Source organism: Dipodomys ordii, unplaced genomic scaffold (assembly GCF_000151885.1).
Source record: "Dipodomys ordii isolate 6190 unplaced genomic scaffold, Dord_2.0 Scaffold61, whole genome shotgun sequence".
Classification (NCBI taxonomy): domain Eukaryota; kingdom Metazoa; phylum Chordata; class Mammalia; order Rodentia; family Heteromyidae; genus Dipodomys; species Dipodomys ordii.
The window spans coordinates 1,674,394-1,683,293 of NW_012267277.1; positions in this window are offsets into that span (position 1 = coordinate 1,674,394).

The following is an 8,900-nucleotide window of genomic DNA, read 5'->3' on the forward strand; positions in this document are numbered from 1 at the left end:
TTACCATACCACCCACCCTTTTTGTCTTTAAAAGGGGCTGCTCTCTGTTAATAAAGGAGTTTTTCTACCTGCTGGATTTGGCTCCCTGCTGTGTCTGATTGTCTCCTGGGCTGAGGTAGGCTAGGGAACGGGTCGAGCCGCCGCACTTACCTTTCCTCGGACCCGGTCCGTCTTTTGTGGGACAGACGAAGACCCAACAGGTCTTGAATGCAAGGCTTTGTGATCTTACTCAACATTCTTGTCATTCAATTTTCTTGCTCATGGCTGATGCTTCACCATTTGAGCCATGCTTCCAATCTAGCATTTTGATGGTTAATTGGAGATAGAATCTTGGGGACTTTTCTGTCCTAGCTGGCTTCAACCCATGATCCCCCTCCTGAGTAATTAGGATTGCTGGTGTGAGCCACTGGATCCTCATTGAAAGAAAGGGAGGGGGAGAGGAGAGAAGAAGGAAGGAAGGGAGGAAGGGAGGGAGGGAGGAAAGGAAGGAAGGAAGGAAAAAGAAAAAGGGAAGGAAGAACTAAATAACTATCATGTTCACAGAGGTGTTTCTGAGGATTGGAAATCCTGTCTCAGAATTACATTCTCTGTTACAAAGACCTTCTGTTGCCCTGATGATGAAATAAAACATTACAAATGCTTTCTCATTTGTTCTGACCTTCCTTAGAAAATATTTGCAGCCTCTCATTATGGTCTTTCAACTTCAGATGGAAGTGGCCTGAAATTGTAAGAAAAATCAGTTCCCTAGTGACTTTTATTATGTTTTGAAGAAGTAGCCATGGGTTGTTTGTGCGTTAAAATTATTTATTGTTGTGCCTGTCCAGATGTGTATGAGTTCTCACTTCTACAAGCCTTGTTGAGTATATAAAAAAAAAGTAGCCATAGAAGCAAGTTTAGGAAGCAATGTTCAGAGCAGGTGCTACATATAGTCAAAGGCTTTATCAGGACCTTATGAGGCTCTGTCTCTACCTCCAGCAGGCTAAGTTAGATAGACCGTCCAGTCTCATAGCTTTTAGTTTCTTCCAGTACAAATAGGGGTTATTACTTTAGGATGGGTCTCTTTAGATATCTTGAACGTGGAAACCATTAGCTCTGTGTCTCTAGTATTGATTCAGTGTCCATCTGAGTAAGAGCAAAAGCTACTTCTTGAAGGAATGAAGATGTTACAATGATATTAGAGTTCTTTATAGATTGTAAAATACCTTGTGAAATGTTCAGTCACATAGAACTATCCTTCTGTGTTCCCCACGTATGTCATCTTAGGAAGAAAAAAGAAGCTAGAAACTTAACAATTTTGGAATGTTAGCAACTTTAGAAAAGAATACACTTAGAGCAGCCTAGTTTAGTAGGAAAACTTTGGGGCCTGCCCTGCCAGATACGGGGTTTGGTGCTTAGTTGTGAGAGACCTTGAGCTAAGGACCCTGTAAGGACTCAGCCTATTTCTCCCTCTGTGAAAAGGGAGTAGCAGTGTTTGGCTTCATTGCTGGGTCTTGAGGACTAGCAGTGAGATGGAGTTCATTGTAAATGGTCAGACACATTGGGGATTGTGCAGATGAGGCCCAGTGTTAGGACGATATTTTTTTCACTTGCAGAAATTACTCCTTGGAACATTCTGAGACAATTCTTTGAGTTCACATAACATTAGGATTGAGGACAATTTGTTTTGTTGACTGAGTCTTTACATTCTCCTTAAGAGCCATTAAAATGTAATAGTCTCTGTCACTAAATGAATGGAGACAGAATTACTTAGTATGTCTTTCAGAAGATTTGCGTTTTGGCCAAACATTGTCATTCTTGTTACCCAATGCCTTGATTGCTTTTTGAACACAGAGAAATTTGCTTGATATTATTGACTAGAAAAGAATCAGTCAAATTATTCCTCTGGGTAATTGATTCCTTGGGACTCAGTTTGCTCAGAGGCCCATTGATACAGATTAGGAATTTGTACTTAAGAGTTGATGGAGGGCCTAAAGATTTTTTTATTTTTTGGTCAGTAGTGGGGCTTGAACTCTGGGCCTGAGTGCTTTCCCTCAGCTCTTCAGCTCAAGGCTAACACTCTACCACTTGAGCTACAGCGCCACTTCCGGTTTTCTGGTGGTTTATTGGACATAAAAGTTTCACGGACTTTCTTGCCCGGGCTGGCTTTGAACCGTGATCCTCAGATCTCAGCCTCCTGAGTAGCTAAGATTATAGGCATGAGCCACCAGCGCCTGGCTCTGGGCCCAAAGATTTTTATGTGCTATCAGGAACCTCCTTCAAATCTGCCCAAATTTTAGAATTTTTCTCAACAGAGTTACAAAATCTTCTGGAAAGGTCTAGTTTTAGATCTATCTGAAGACTGTCACAAACAAACAGCTCTTTAGTTCTTGGTTAGAACAGAGGATTTGGGGCCAGATTTCTGGCTCTTAAGAAATGTGGAGTCAGGGCTGGGAAGGTGGCTCAGTGGTAGAGTGCACTTGCCTTGCATGCATGAGGCCCTGGGTTCAATTCCTCAGCACCACCTAAGCAGAAAAAGCGGAAGTCGTGCTGTGGCTCAAGTGGTAGAGGGCTATCCTTGAGCTGAAGAACTGAGGGACAGTGCCCAGGCCCAGAGTTCAAGCCCCATGACCAGCAAAAAAAAAAAAAAAGAAATGTGGAGTCTGATTCCACTTGGCTAGAAGTTTAATCTGGTTTAGAATTTTAGCCAGACTTCTTGAAGAAAATTATATATATATGTGTGTGTGTGTGTATATACATGTACACACACACACACACACACACATATATATCCCAAACTTGCTGCAAAAAAATTACATCCATTTAATGGATTCTATGAATAGTCATTTAAATACTTGTAAATATTCACAATACTATTTAGAGTAATAAGTAGTAAATGCTCAATGTTTTAGTGGTTATAGTTGTTGTGTCCATAAACTTTCATGTAAAATCAGGCAAAATTGATTATAGTATGCTACTTACTTAAATCACAGGCAGAAGGCTGGGGATACTTGTAGCTCAATGATAGAGTGCTTGTCTAGCATGCTCTAGGTTCTACATGTGATCCTAGCACTGCAAAAAGTGAAAATAAAATAAATAAAGTTGCATAAATTGCAGGCAGAGAAGCAATAAGTACTGGTTCTCTAACAATGGCAGGTTTTCTTTTCTTTTGAAAAAGAAAAACACCAAACCTCAGTTCCTGGTGCTCTTGCTTGGCTTTTTTGCTTAAGGCTAGTACTCTACCTCTTGAGTAACAGCTCCATTTCCTGTTTTTTGTTTTTGCTGGTTAATTGGAGATAAGAGCGTCATAGATTGTTCTGCCCAGGCAGGGATTAAACTATGGTCCTCAGATCTCAGCCTCTTGAGTAGCTAGGATTATAGGTATGAGCCTATAAAATTTTAAATGTGTCTTTTTAGTATGAAGAACACTCTTTGTTTAAGGTTATACACATCATTAGGGCAGGAAAAAAAGGGCTGGGATGGTGGCTCAGTAGTGGAGTGTTTTGCCTTGCATGCATGAGGCCCTAGGTTCGATTCCTCAGGACCACATAAGCAGAAAAAGCTGGAAGTGGTGCTGTGGCTCAAGTGGTAGAGTGCTAGCCTGAGCTGAAGAGCTAAGGGTCAGTGCCCAGGCTCAGAGTTCAGGCCCCACTACCGACAAAAAAAAAAAAGGGGGGGGGACAAAAGAGTTTTGGATATAAAGAAACAGTAGAGTTACAAAATTGTTGACTTAGACCAGCTAGAAGAAGCCTTAAACTTGGCAAAATGATATGCAGGGCAGGGGTGATATCAGTTCACAAATATGTGAGAGATGGAAAGACCAAAGAGGGGGAGGAATTGTTTGCTTAGTTAGCAGAAGGTAAGAAACAAAAGTTCACACTGAAAGTCAGTTGAACTTGCTGAGAATAAAAATTGGTCCTGAATAAACTAGAGGCTCCAACCACAGATTTGTTTTAAAGTTACTATATAACTCTATATTAAGTTACTTTATACTCAGCTAGCAAGATCTGAGGCCAAAACCCATTACAAGAGATGGATGTCAACATGTCACTGACATTCTTGAAGCTTTCTACCATTTATCAAAATATGTTCTTCTTATTTACTTGTTTATACCTGAGTTTGTTCATAACTTACTTCGGTAGAAACAGTACTCAAAAGCTGTCAAATTTGAGACAGGGCACCAGTGGCTCACACCTGTAATCCTAGCTACTCAGGAGGCTGAGATCTGAGGATCACGGCTCAAAGCCAGCGTGTGGCTCACACCTGTAATCCTAGCTACTCAGGAGGCTGAGATCTGAGGATCACGGCTCAAAGCCAGCGTGGGCAGGAAAGTCTGTGAGACTCTTATCTCCAGTTAACCACCAGAAACTGGAAGTGGCGCTGTGACTCAGGTGGTGGAGCATTGGTCTTGAGCTGAAGAGCTGAGGGACAGTGCCCAGGCCCACAACCAACAACAAAACTAAAAAAATAAAAAAAATTTTTTTAAAGTTGTCAAAGCTTTTTTTTTTTTTTAGTGTGAACGCAACCGAAGTTGTTCCTCCCATCCCTTGACTTTTGTCATTTTCATTTTCATTTTTATTTGTGTGTGTGTGTGTGTGTGTGTGTATGTGTGTGTGTGTGTGTGTGTGTGTTGGTCATGGGGCCTAAACTCTGGGCTTGGGCGCTGTCCCTCAGCTCTTCAGCTCAAGGGTAGTGCTCTATCACTTCAACCACAGCACCTTTTCCAGCTTTTTCTGTTTATGTGGTGCAGAGAAATTGAACCCAGAGTCTCATGCATGCAAGGCAAACACTCTACCACTGAGTCACCTTCCTAGCATCCATTTTTTCTTTTTGGCTCAAGGAGTAGAATGGTCAAGCCACAGAATGATAGCATAGGCAACTCTCATTGGAACTGGATCCTGAAAACCTGAATAGGACTAAAGCAAGGGACAGTGACATTTGTACGTTCATGAGCCCCATTGGGTTCAATTGCCTTCTCTAGTCCAAGTATCCTATGATCAAGGGATTGCTGCCCAGGACTCTTGCCTGGAGAACTCAAAAGACAGAACTCAGAGTCACGTGGCTCTGGTGCTTATTCGGGATTTGGGAGAAACTCAGGTTCATGTGCTGTGGACCTGAAGTCCTGGTACCCTTGCTGATGGCCCGAGGGTGGGTCAGCCCACAGATCAGGCCCCCTTTTTTGGATCATGGCTCCGTCACCTTTGAAACGAGTTGTGTCCTCATGAATCTAGTCTCTCAGTTTCTCTGAACACCCCTTCTGTTTTGTGTCCTCTGTTTCCAGCCAAAAAAAGGATCTCTGGTTTTTTAATAGCTCACATGGTTAGATTAGGCAAATCTGGAAAATCCAGGAGAAACTCCCTATTTTGAAACCTATAACTTTGAGGGTTGGGGTATCATCTTAGTAGTAGATCACTTACCCTGGGTTTGATCCCCAACACAGCACTGAGAAAAGGGGATCTATAAACTTCATCATATCTGCAAGCCCTTTGTGTCATGTCACATGATCATGGGTTATAGGGAATGAAGGTGTGGGTATCTTGGATGGAGGGAATTTTATCACAATGGTGGTTTTTCTGACTAGAAAGGAGACTTTGTTGAACATGAGGTTCTGCCTCTGGAGAGCTCATAATCTAGTGGAGAGATGAGATTCAAGAGAAGTCCAGTAGTAGTTTGTAGGCAATGTTACAGGAGCCCAGAAAGACTTATTTTTTGCTCAGTTCCACTCAAGACTTTTGGGTACCTCACATGGCTTGTGGTTTTTCTATCATTCTCTGAGTCATCCTTGGTGGACATCTCTCTTGTGAAGATCCTTCAAATGGAATCCATCGATCTCCACATGATACCCTGTGATTCAATCAAGTGACTGCCATAGCACCGTTATTTGGGACTCTGCTGCTTGCTAAGGCAAGGTCTTGGGCTCTGAGCTCAAGGTAAGAGCAATTATGTTCTTCTCTGATGATATAGCACATTGTTCCTTTCTCTTTCTCTCCCCCTATTCATCACTCTCCCTCCATGGCCCAGCCTTCTAATTCTTCAGTCTCAGCTCTCTCTACCATGTTTTTCTTCTCTCTTCTTTTGCATGTACTTTGTTTCTTACTGTTTCTAATTAAGAGGCACTCAGCCTGAGCAGCAGAGAGGTTTCTGTTTAATTCTTGCCACTTGTCATTTCCATTTTGTTTGCATGTTAAGTCTGTCTTGAAATGGGGGTCTTGCTAATGTGGGCTACCCTGGCCTCAAACTCAAAATCCTTCTGTCCTAGCCTCCTGACTGCTGGGATTACAGACATAGATCACTATGGCTAGCTTTTTCATTCGTATCTTAAAAATTCCTAGATTTTTGGTCAGGTGTGGGGGAGTTTGTAATAACAGCTGTCATTTATGGAACTCTCACCATGTGCCAAATGCTGTACAGAGTCCTTGAATTTTCCCACTTAATGGAGGCATTCTGTGAGGTGTAGGTATTTTTTATTTTCATTTGAACCCAGCTCTATATACAAAGCTTATACTTAACACCACACACTATAGAAGTTTGGAATAAGAACTGAAATTGAGGGCAGCACAGATAGCTTCAGGAAGCCCAGATTTCAAAGTTAACTCTCTACAGCCCTCCTGAAAGCGAGAGCACTTTGTTCTAGAACAGCAAGATCATCTCCATCTTTCCTCCAGAAACACTGAATGATTCCACCCAATACTGTTTCAAACAGATATGGTCGCTCGTGCCTTTCAGCACTCGAGTTCTGGTCCGAATTCAAAGAATGGATGACAATAGAGGGTGACAGTGAAGAATTGGAAGTTGGTTCATTTAGAAAGCAAAGCAAAGCTCCCACTGCAGAAAGAGGTCCCGAGAGAGGGCTGCTGTTGGCAATTCATTTGTCACATGGTCTTTATGGAACTCAGGGGAGGAGATTTCCCTGATCTTTCCAATTAGTCATTTCCAATTAGTCAGTTACTGGTGGGACAGCCCAAGTGGGCCCTGACTGCACTGTCCACTACAGGTGTTTATGCATCTCATTTCTGATCTGGGAGTTGGTCACGTACTCCACACACTTCCTGGGAGCCCTTCACAGTGAGGGGCTTATTAGTGTGCATTTCTTCTGACTCAGAGGACTGCTTGCATGTTACTCTTGCAATCACTTTCCGTGATAACTAAAAAGGCTACGTGTTATGTCCTGAGGCTCATGCTGGCTGGCTAGGACCCCGGGGTCCTTATGACACTAACTTACTCCTTGAGACCTCTCCCCTAAGTACGTGACGGCTGATTTTTCCAGACTCAACTCCACCACACAGCCACAAAGCATGCACGGGGACCAGTTTGGCAAAGCCTGTTGCAGTGGGAGTTGGGTGGGTGCTAAGGGAATCAAGTGCTTGTCCCCTAAAACACATAAGCCTTGCAGGTATTTGGTATGAGTGTGCACAATACCTTCCCCATACAGAAGGATCTTGAACAGGGGCTGGGAAGGTGGTTCAGTGGTAGAGTGCTTGCCTTGCATGCACGAGGCCCTGGGTTTGATTCCTCAGCACCACATAAGCAGAAAAAGCTGGAAGTGGCGCTTTGGCTCAAGTGGTAGGGCGCTAGACTTGAGCTGAAGAGCTGAGGGACAGTGCTCAGGCCGAGTTCAGGCCCCATGACCAACAAAAACAAAACAAAAAAGGATCTTGAACAGTGCCTGGCACTTCATGGGCTTGGGGTGTGTGCTGTTTCTCTCATCCAAGATGGTTTTGGTTTGTGTTTATTCAAGCCCATTGAATCCTATTCCTTCAGTTCCACTTGAAGCCAGTGTTCAGAAGAAGACACGAGATGCCTCTGTGTTGGCCCTTGTCCCGTCCCATGAATCATACAACTCTCAAGTTTGAATTCAAGAGGACTGGAATTTGAGGCCAAAGAAGGCAAAATATTTCCCTTTCCCAGTCTTGCTAAGTTCTTGAGTTACTGGTGTAATGGAAACAGGCAGCTGTGGGTTCAAATTCAGACTACACACAGTATGCTCACGTGCCTTGCTTGTTTCCAGCACAGAGAGGGCTATGGATTGGGCAGGATTGGGCTCAGAGCCCCAGCTCAGCCGATGAAAGGCTGTTTTCTCAGTCGCTCTGTCTGCGGGGAGCCGCAGGCTTCCTTTGCAGGAGCGTCACGCATGTGCTACCTGCAAACAGGAGGCCTGGCCAGGCAGCACAAATAAAACTCTGGTGCTGCTTTACTTCCACGCGATTCGTTTGTTCAGGCCTTGGCAATTGAGGTGGGCAGGTTGTGTCTCCACGTTTATTTGTTTTCCTTCTCCACAAGCCAGGAGAGGCTACTTTGAGTGAGTGCCCTGCCCACAGGCCGGGGTGCTGTATCCGGGAGCTTGTTACTCCCTCGGAATGCTACTGACACCGACCCCCAGCCCCACCGCCTTCCACCCGCGAAGTCCCTGGCACCCAACCCGGTCTCCTCCGCGGCTGGTGGTTAATGCTCCTTCACTTGGAAAATGTTTCCCGCACCTGGGAGCAAGATGGTGCCTGGAGGGCTCACGGTTCACAGCCCCTTGTCTTCCCTAGACTCAGATCCGCATGCACCCCGACTCCCCGGGGCCATGAAGGCTCTCCAGGTTGTGGGCTCAGAGCCAGCCGAGCGGGGTGGGAGGGCAGGAAGCTTTTCCGGGAAGGGGTCCAGCGGGGTCTCGGCCGGAGGAGTCCCAGGGTGGGCGAGGGGAAGGGAAAGGTGCGGGAGCCTGGGGAGGGGGGCGGCTGCAGAATCCTCCTCCAGCGTGGGGCAGAAGTTGAGCTGGGGGGCGCCGCGGGGTGCAGGCAGCCGGCCCGCGGCTCTCCGCCCAGGTGAGGAGGCCTCCCGGAGGGTCGGGCTCCACCGCGGCGGGGCTGGAACGAGGAAGCGGTGCGGGCAGGACACCCCGCCTTCGCGATCTTGCGGGGGGCAGGGGGGAGGCGTGG